The sequence below is a fragment of the Melospiza melodia genome, chromosome 11 (assembly GCF_035770615.1).
Source record: "Melospiza melodia melodia isolate bMelMel2 chromosome 11, bMelMel2.pri, whole genome shotgun sequence".
In the NCBI taxonomy this organism is placed as follows: Eukaryota; Metazoa; Chordata; class Aves; order Passeriformes; family Passerellidae; genus Melospiza; species Melospiza melodia.
The window spans coordinates 17,073,955-17,085,042 of NC_086204.1; positions in this window are offsets into that span (position 1 = coordinate 17,073,955).

Here is an 11,088-nt window from a genome sequence, read left to right on the forward strand (position 1 = left end):
CAAGGAGACAGAACAGCCAGCCTGCTGATATGTTGCTGAACACTGTGGTTCAGAACACCAGCTTCACTCCTATGCACTGCTATAAAAAATCTAAGCAGAAGGTAGTGGAGAATATCATCAGTATTTTTTTCCTATCACTGGTCATGCAGGATGGATAGAGGGCAGTGCATTATGAAATTACTCACTGGTGAGCTCAGACAGGAGACAGACTACAGAAGTGATCAGAGTCTTCTAATATTTACTGATTGAAACTGGAACCATAGTACCAAGTGAACACAGACTGTCTCAAAGAGTATCTGGTTATTTGTTCTGAAATCTTCAAGAATGCCCATCAGCTTGTTGCTGTCCAAGAAATAAGGTATCTAACAACATGTTTCAGTTGCCTCTCATAGAGTGAAAGCCTGCCTTCAGCACGTGTCCACCAGTGTGCAAATTAAACCCTGGGACATGGAAGAGTTTTCTCAGCACTTCCCACTACTAAGGCAACTGTGATCAAAAGAGTTGACCATTATTTACTCTTGCATCAAGCCAGCACTGCTTTTGAGTCATAGTCCATTTTGTCTGCTCTCTGGCTCTGTTGTCCAGCTGTCATGGTTTAAACCCAGCTGGCAGCTGAAGCACAACATGGCCTCCTGCTCCCTTTCCACAGTGGGATGGGGAGGAGAATCAGGAAAGACACTCTGGGATGTTCTTTTGACTATGATCTTCTGAGGTTGAATTCAACTAGGTTGGGCACTTTCCTGTCTCTTCCCTTAAAAATTGAAGTGAGACTTGTAAGACAGACTGAAGCATTCTTCATCTTAAATATGAGCACAGTAAAATTTTCACTTTTTTCTGCTGCAGAATGTATGTAATTTCAAGGCAGGATGTCTGTCAAACCTAGCTCTTGGCTACTATTCCTGACTAGGAAATTCCATGGGCAAACACAGATGTTTGGAGCAGGAGGATAAGCAGAGAGCAGGATCATTAGATAATATTTTTGCTCTGCCTTTACCCCCTGCATTCAATGACCTGGTTTCTCAGTGTAACTCTAGATATTAGGCCACCTGACCCAGTTTTTGGTAAAGCACTCATCTTTGGTAAGGAAAGGTATTGATGACAGACACATCTTCAAGCAACAGGCTGGATCATGGTGAAACACCTCAGAGCCTCTGTTCTCAGTGCAGGTAGGTTCCAACCTGTAGTTTCCAGTCATATTGTGATTTCTAATAATGCTGGGTTGCTTTTTCCTCTCCTGGGTCTGACAGCAGAGCTGTAATAAGATGACAATCACAGCTTCCCTCCACTCTCAGCAGTAAGGAAACACCCACATCCATGCTGCAGCAACCATGCTCAGCCAGGCGTGCCCCAGCTGAACAGCTGTGTCTCCAGAGTGGAGTCCTGCTAATGCTTTATTCAATTATCTGGATCAGTCACACTGGATCAAGTTTTATGACCTGTCATTTCTGAACTCCAGGCCCCCTGTGCCACACGCCTCCCTGGGAGCCTGGCCAGGCTCTCCCCACACAGGACACTTGGCCTCCCTGTGGAGGGGCACCACACACACCAAGACCCAAGGGCACTGGCCAAGTGCCACCTTCGATCTTTCCAAAAGGTTGCTGAAGGGACTGTGACAGAAAAGATGCACACCCTAATTTTCCTGGTTGCATGGAGCAGTCAGAGGTGTGTCATGGGCCATGGGACAGTCGCCCCATGACCCCTCAGCTCAGCCTGGACCTCTGACCCCAGAGCAGCATCTCCCTCTGGAGCTGGTACTGGTTCCCCATTCCTGTCACACCAGAGGTGACAGCCCACCAGAACAGCAAATGCAGAGAAACTAAACCAAAACAGAGCTTTTACCTCCTAATCCTGGTGGCAAAGATTCATGTTTCCTGAAGAAAAGCATGGCAGCTGTCAGCAGCCCTCAAAACAGATTTGCCAGGCCAAGAAATAAGGCTTACAGATCATTTCTGCATCACTGGAACAAAAGGCAGATCCTGCCATCAGGCACTTACTGCTGTCAAACAAACTGGGGGACATGTGACAGCCACCCGAGGAGCTGTGTGTAGGTGTGAAGGGACAGCACAGCTCTTCTCCATGCCCTGCTGCCCAGAGACCTTCTGGCTGCCCCTCTCCTGCCTCAGCACTGACCACTGCAGAGGGACCAGTCTCCACTGCAGCACAGGGTGGGCTCCAGTGTCAGGATTGCACTGAAGTGTTTTCCTGAGGGGACCTGAGAGACACAATCATGTCAGGAAGGGTGTAAGAGTGGGCTTTTCTTACTTTATGTTTTTTGAATAAGGTGAGTTTCCTTGTCCTATGTTCACATCTGTGCACAGGTCCAGCTCTGTCCAGCTGTAGCCTCCCTGGCTCACCCTCTTCCTGGTTTGCTGACACATTCTTCACCATGAAACTATTTGCCATTTATCATTGTAATAGCTAGATATTTCCATAAATTATTTTTGTGTAAGTGAAATACGTCCCTGGGCCTAGCATGAGCAATGCTGCTGTTCACCATTCATGCAGGTACAAGCACTGCAAGGTCACAGAATTTAGTAATACTAAGAGCATTTGTTACCCTATTACTCACCTTTTCTGGAACTGTGCCCCAGCCATGTCCTGCCCAGGATGGGAACGTGGTGACAAGGACCAACTCTGCTCTCATCTGCTGCTTGTCTCACACAGGCAGTGCCAGGGCTCTGCTCTCACAGGTTCTCTGAGCCTGAGTGTGTTTGGTTTTAAGTTAAGATACACATAGTCATATCTCCCTGTAGGCACACAGCTTGTGATAATTGGGAGTGGGGCTGTGGCCAAGCCTCATCCCTAATGGGCTACAGCTGTGAGCAGCAGGTGAGCAGCATTGACAGCAACGAGCCAGGGAGTGCCCAGGGGCAATGAGCAACCACCAAAGGGAACAGAGGGCACACAGGTGCAGGGCATCAACAGGAGGGGATAAAAGGCTGGGCTAAAGAACAAGAAGGGCAGACCCTTGCAGCCTTCTGAAGTGCTACAGTGTTACTCTGTAAATCATGGCTGTCTCAACTGGGACATCTCCCTTCCTTTTTAACATAATTAATCATTTAAAATGTAAGAAATTCAACAAGGACTACCACTGACACACTGTAAATCTATATTCAGTGAGAAATTTTACCCGTTTTATTCTGCATCTTTGGTTACGAAATCAGAGGCACAGCATCACTTCATCAATTCATCGTGTTGAGCACTAAGTTGAAACCTGGACTAGAGAAGAGTCATGTGAACCATGAAGATCACATGTGTGTGATAGATACCATGTCTGCCCCACAGCAGCACCATTACAGACATCTTCCATGGGTTACTGTGATGGCAGTGCTGCTGTATAAACTGCATTGAAACAGACCCTGAAAAACTCAGGATGAACTTCTGTGGCAGAGTAAAGAGTTTTCATGTGATCTAAATTTCATCACCCAGGTAAGAATTGCTGTCATTAGCAGATAGATGCTACATGTAGAAAGGCCCTGCAGTGAAGTGTTGAGTGACAAGTGAATGACAAGTTCCCTATTACCAACCTCCTCTTGTTCAGGCACTGAGCAACACCCAGAAGTCCCAGCCCAATGGACAATGCTCCATGTGGCATGGGAGCACAGTGGGAAGATGCTGGCATTTGAAGTGGGTTTCCAGTGCATTACTTGTGATAATAGTCCTTGAGGAGAAGGGAGGCTCTTGCCCTATGTGCAGAAAGCCAAGGCTTGTGAGACAAGCAGAAGTTGTGATTTTTCTTAAAGCAGCATCATTATAAAAATGAGTTAAAACCTCAGATAAAAACCTTCAGCTAAGCTCAGGTTGCTGTGAGACTTTTTGAAGAGTTTTCATTGCTTTGGTGTCTCTGATCTCCAGTCGACAGAAGTGTGGCACAGAGGGAGAGGTGCACAGAGCAAAAGAGCTGCTGCTGAAAATCCAGCATTACAGGATAGCACATTCTAGGTGTTTTCCTAGGAAACATCTCCCACTAAAGGAATCTGGACTGCCTGCTAAGAACACAGTGACACAAACCAGTGCACACTAAGCAAGGACAAGCATGAGGTTCACATCAAAAGCACAAAACTTTTGCAGGCTAAACACGAATGCAGGCAATCCAACTCCCAACTCCACAGTCCAAGACTCCCTTCCCTGAAACCAGACATTTGACAAAGAATCTTGCCTGATCCATTTAGTTGTGCATTTAAGGAAGGATATGATTGTTCGGGACCCTACTGTGAGGATTTAAAAGTATAATTAGCATATTTGTTACTGATATTTGCTGCAGGATTGACTGGATGACAAACAACTACAGTAATCACCATTGAGACAGACTCAGCACTTGGCAGCAGGGCCAGAGTGGCTAAAATAACACTGCTCTCCACATATTTTTTCTCCAGATGGTTACTGCTGCAAGGCAGCTAGCATTTAATTCCACCTTACAAATACACATAATCTGGAGGTACAACTGTCCCACTCACAAAGGCACATTTAAAAGGTCTGCTGGACTGGTAATGCTGTCCCTTGCAAGTGCAAAGAAGAGATATCAGTGTTCTTTTAAACTAGAGCAAATAAAGGTTAGCCTCAAAATGTACAGGATTTTGCATAAGCTGAGAGCAGTTCAGTGGAGTACAGATATTAATGCCACTGCTCCAGTCCTCTGCAGCCAGAGAGGCAATAGGGCTAGGAAAGTGTCTGGCAGGGTGCAGTCTAGGGAGAGCTGCTATCTAGGCAAGTCTCATACACAGCAATCAAAGTTGCTGTGAGAATTAAATGAAGCTTCCTGCACACCTGCTCAAAAGTCATTTGGCACCAAATCTTAAATAGCTCTCCAGCCAACTGTACAATGCTTTAAAGACAGCAAGTTTCCAATTTAGCCTATCACAGTTATCTAAGAACTCACATACAAAGCCTCCCCTCATCTCTAAACAGTCTCCTTATTTATGCCAAATTTAGCTGAACACTATTTATCCTTAGGCATGTCTTTAAAATATATAAATAAGAACAGGAGAGAAAAAAATGTGTGATCTACACTTTTTTACAGGATTTACATAAGCATTGAAAAGCTTTAGGTCCTTCCCTTGTTACCAGTGATTTCTCCAGACCTCTCAGCATATTAGTGAACACATGCTACCTAATGGCCCCAGCTGGGATTGCAACTGGAACCACAGGGTTTGTGCTGCACCCTGACAGCTGGGGATTTGGCTTTTCTAAACAGTAATTTCCCACCACCCATAGCCCTACAACCTCTTACCTTCTTGCTCATGAATACTGGCAGGGTTTGAGCCTGCCTGGGAAGCTGGAGGAAAGAAGAATCTGCTCCTCTAAGAGGTCTCCTGTGGCACCCGTGGGGCAGGGAAAGCTCAGGCTGTGCTCGTGAGCAGTGCAGCAGCTCTGGAGGCAGGACTGGCCTGAGGTCAGCCAAGGGTGACTTGCAAAAGCCTTAGGGTAGCCATGGGAACTCCACCTGGTGCACTACAGTCACTGTATGCTGCTCTGCAGTGAAATACTCTTGCCTCCCTAAGTATCTTAATATTAAAATCTAAAGATCTAGAAAGCTTTGAATTGACAAAGAAAAGAAAATCCTTATTAAGTTGACACCAGCAGTGATTCTATTAGCACAGGGCAAAAATATGTCTGACCTGATCCAGGTTGGACTCTGTGTGTTTCTGTACTCCCTTGAGTGGCTGCCAGACCTTCTCACAACTGGTGCTAAACAAAATAACAGAGCAAAATGAAAGTTTGGGAAAATTATAAAGTAATATTATGGTCTCTTTTCATTCCAACAAGTGAGAAAGAATTCTATCTAAAGTAATTTTTTCTTCTTGCTATTAATATAAAATGTAAGCACAGCCCTTGAGAGGTGATGTCTGAGCCAGCCTTTACAGGAGGATATGATTAAGGCACAAGTCATCAGGAAAACAGCAGCCTCAATCATCAGATCACTAAGATGATGTGGATGAATCATCTCCCTTTTCTGTGCTGCACATTCTCCCAGGTAAACAGAGACAATGATACTCACCTTTGTGAGGGAAGTTTATGATCAGCAATATGGAGGCATTAAACTGAAAATAATGAACAGTTTCACTGCACAAGGAACAGGATTAGAGACCTAGAAATTCTCCTAGAAGCTCAATACTCTCAATGGAGAAAAACCAATGCTTTTCCCATTGGAAGGCATATAAAGGTTGAGGTGGGAAACATGAAATTAAGCCTCAGTGACATGTGCCCTTCCCTTTACCAAAAACAGATAAAACATAACTCCCCAGTATGTCCAAAAAGGGGATTTGAACATTTTCAAGACTTCTATCATACAAAACCTACCTGGTTTTGTAAGACTCCCAGTGTACACAAATATCACTGTTGAGCATCTAAAATTAAAAGCAATTTAATTCAGAAGTAAAACTGGAAGATTCCTTGCTTCAAAAGTTTCTCTGTATGAACAATTTCCTCCTTCATTACTCAATTTCCAGTACTTTTGCTTCTGTCTGTAACTGTTTAAAGACATTTTAAAACTTTAATTAATTTTGAAATTCCAAATAGCTTTCCTTAATTGCTCATGTCAAACATCTATTTCATGTATTTAAAAATTTATAAAACAATTCTGTGCTGACAAAGTTTAGATTATTAATTGCATGCAAGCTCCCCGTGCTAATGTACTTCCTGTCGTTCACTTCTGGCAGGAAACTATTTTGAAAAGGCATAAAATTCATAGAGTAGTCCAGTATTTGCCTTCATGGTACATTTTCCTGCCATTCCCTCAGCTAAGGTACAGAATTCATCAAGTTACCCAGCTTGGAGGGGTTTCTCACCCCCAGATGCCACCCTGAATGCTCCATGTCACGGCTCAATGGTAAGGGCAGCAGCACAGAAGACAACTGAGGCTGTCTGTCAGCTTGACTGATGTTCTTTGCATCCTCACCAAACACAAATTTGCATGGCCAAACTAACAAGCTTGCAGTGTACTGCCTTGTACTTCCATTAATAGCTGTGTGATTAATTGGTTACAGCCCATTATATTAGAACAAACACAGCCAGAAATTCTGCTTTAAGAAAATAAATCAGGATTGGGCTGCAGGCCAAGTTTAGCAAGGATTTTCATCAGTTCATAAATTCGTAAGGTGAATGAAATGGAAGAAAAAAACTAAAACAGTTTCGAGGAGGTCTGAGATAGAGGGATTCAACACCACCCTCACAGGACTCAGTACTGTGAGGCTAAGTAAATGCATACCTTGGCAGTCCATGGAAAATAAGGCAGCCTAATTCTGCAGCCCTTGTTTAGACAGGACTTGCAGCCATAGTGCCAGAGAGGCAGTGACTAATTTCCCATCACCTTTCATAGGGTACAAACTCTCACGGGAGTTCTTGTTACACAGGATTCCAGACCTTTATTTATGGCTCATGGGGCTTCACAGCCCTACTCCCTTTCCTAGAAGTATTTACTTCAGACCAGATCTCTACCTGACCCTCTGAAAGACCAGCTTTGAATTGGGATAAGGAAAGCCCAAACAAAACTACTGATAAGGCAATTGAACACTAAACCCTTTTGCTCTAAGTCTCATGTGGAGTTGCACAGTAAGGTAGAGAAACTCCACAAATTCTGGAAGAGGGATTAAAAGGTAGCATGTTGCACTGCAGAATTCCACACAGCCTCACCACCTTCCATTGACAATCTCAGTCTACATTTTTGGGGAACTGAAAATCTATGCTCAAGTATTTTACACTGAATACATATGGGAATATTTATGTCTGCTCATTCTAGGTGGAAACATAAACATTACTTATGGGACTCCTGCCAGAAACTTGAGTCAGAGAAGTAATATGGTGGTTTTGAATAAAGAACATTTGCTTCATAAGCCTTTCTTAGTGGATTGCCACAAGTGTTCTTCTATCTACAACACTGAAATAGTGAATTATTGGCCCTTCTAAAATGCAGGCAGGAAGAATCAGCCTATTGATATTCCCCTACAACTTTAAAGGACTGCAGTACCTGGCTAAAGCCCAGACCAAACATCCATTTCACAATGTCAGTTTTTAAGCCTCAACAGCTTTCAAGGTAGGATGAAGCACAGTTCAGCTATTCCATTCAATACTGATGATATTATGTGGACACCAAAATTCTTTACAGTGAATGATACCTTTGGTTCTGAAATCCCAGACAAGGTGTGTGCACAGCACAGACACAGCCAGCACAAGTCCTGACAAGTTTTACATTTGTTCTTCTGTTTTCTGAGTTGCAGTACACACTTGGTATGTTGTAACAATCAGAAAGCCCATGTCAGCTTCTTGAAAAATGTGAAGCATGCCACAAAATACAAGATGAGGGCAATCCTGCCCAATTTGCTTTTTAATCACGTACAAATCCCTGGCTATGATGTCACCTGCATGAGTAAAGAGAGCACAGTAATTCCTGCACTGTGTATGGGATCCAGGGATGCCAGAACTGTACTGACACACTGCTGTTTGTGGGCTAATCAAGCTTCCATCTCAGAAGACTAATTAGTTTGGGCAGAGTTCTATGCTAAGTTCAATATCTCTGCACAGACACACAGTCCACAGATATTTCTTTCCACCTTCCCACACATATTTGTCTCAATTAGACACTACATACTGGTGGGTTTACCTGTGGTCAAAATTTCTACATGGCAGAGAATTTTGCTCCAAAATACACTACAACTCTAGAAAGAAACAGAAGTAACAAAAATTATTAAAATCTCACAGTCTGCAAGAGGTCTAAATGAGAATTTCTGTTCAGACTTAGTAAGAGTTAATTTTCAAGCTTGCTCTGGCTAAGAAAGCATCAAAACCAGCACTTATGGCAGAAGCTATATAAAACCAGTATGTAGTTTTCTAGAAGTATTAATTTACTGGCACTAACAATGTTGTATATTATGACATCTACCATAAAAACTGATAAGCTGTGATGAAAACTCACTCAGGTTTGTTACAGAATATAAATGTGATGACTATTCTACTTGAAATTGTTCAAAATCTTAGCATTAATTAAAATGAAGTAAAATGCCAGTGAATACAGGGAAAAAAATGCATATATGGAATTACTCATCCCCTGCCTGCACATATCCTCAGGTATCAATTCTGAATGCACTTAGTTTGCCAAACCAGTTATTAAATGTAAGGTAATGCATATTCTATATCTTTTTCTGTGTTTGAAGTCTGATTTGATAAATATCTACAACTTCCACATAGGATTTTTCTGCCCTGGTTTACCTTTTCTCCTTTCTTTCAACCAGTAAAGCTTGTTCTAAGAAAACAGGGAATTAACTAAAGAAATAAGAGACCCAAAGCCAAAATCAGTTACTTTCGTATTTCTTGCAAAAATCATTGAGTCAGCAAACAAAACCAAAAACTTCCAGTTAATTTCTGCCTGAAAGTTGCCAACAGTGACATGCAAAGATGGAGTTGTGGGACTACCTGCAGTAAAGTTATATTCAGTAATACAAGTGCAAACAAGCACTGTTCTACCAGCTCCCCTTTTCAGGGGTACAACAGGGAATCTCACAATAGCTGAGTTTAAGAAAACATTAACAAGTTTCTTTATTTAAATTACTTTTGGGCTAAAATTAAACAAAAACAGGGATAACTGAAAATATGGATTTTTAGCTTTTTTAGACAGAGGGTCAACTTCAATTTCTCTCACACACAGCTTAAGCTGTTGACATATAACAAAAATTTAGACTGCTGCTAAATGTTGCCTTCACATAGCTATACTACTCAGATTTCACTAAATCTCCATCCTCATTTAACATGCTGCTCTGTAACATTTTCTTGCACTCACTTAAATACTAAGTAAATAGTCCAGTATAGCAGAGTAATTTTTTACATTATCTTGAATATTCTAAAAATTAAGTCAAATGAACAATATTGATTTTAATTTAAACATATTTGATTGCAGTTCACATTAGAGAGGACTGCAGATCATCACTATGGTGAAATGGCTCAGTCTTTTTACTTCTAAACTGTAGGGTTTTATCTTCTTATTAATTTTATTTAATGCATCATGAATGATTCATGGTTATTTCTACTTAATTACTAACTATTATTACTGTTGTCTCTTATATTTGCATTTAATAGACAGAAAAACTTTAGGATTTTCTTGGCAGTTACCCCAAGAGATGAATCAATGTGATATATTTGTTCTAATGTAACTTCTGCACTCTAAAAATGAGAGAGTAATTTTGGAAGTGAAATTCAAAATAAAAATCATCACTTTTTTATTAAATAGCCATAACACCTAAATTAATATAATTTTATCCATCCTACTGAAGCACTTTCTATTGCTGAATGTTTCATCACTACATGCTTGCAGTGACAATGTTAGAAATTTCTTAAGGAAATACCATTTTAAACTAAGCTGCTGATCAGAAGCAGTTTGCTAAGCATTGGTACCAGAGTTCCCTGACAGCTAAAGTGGACTCCTTATAACGTTGCATGATCTGCAAGGAGAAGAATTTCCTTCTCAATGGACAGAGTTTCCTTCTATAAGTCCAACCCACTTAACTAACTATACTGAAACTAAAGGTAGAAGAAAGAAAGGAAGATTCCCTTTAACTACACTTTTTAAATCATTTTACAGCCTTAAAAATCTGCTACTTATGAAATGCTAAAGGGTGCAGTGTTCAGGGAAATGTTATTTTATTTACAAATAATACTACCTTTCATAAAACCATTTTCAGATTCAAAACATTTTTTCCTTCCTGCATTGAAAGGAGATTCTCTTGCAAAGCAAAATGCCTAACACTAATTGAATCCAATTAGAACAGGACAATAAACTGTTGCATAAGAATTGGGGATGCAGAATTTCATTACAACCTATAATCTGAACAATTGTATGCTCATCTATACAACTACTTAAATGTAGGGAGACAGTGCATATTTGCTTAGCAAAATGCAGTGCTTAATTTAACATAAAGGCTGATTTGCAGTTGAAAGAATTTTTATAATTACTAATCAAACTGAATTAATCTCTTTTCTGGAAAGCAATTAAATGAAAAAAATACAAGGCAAGGTTAAAAACCAGTCAGAATTGTATGTCCCTACTTTGTGCCAATCCATCTATGTGCAATTTAAAATCTCAGCATACTGGGAACTTGC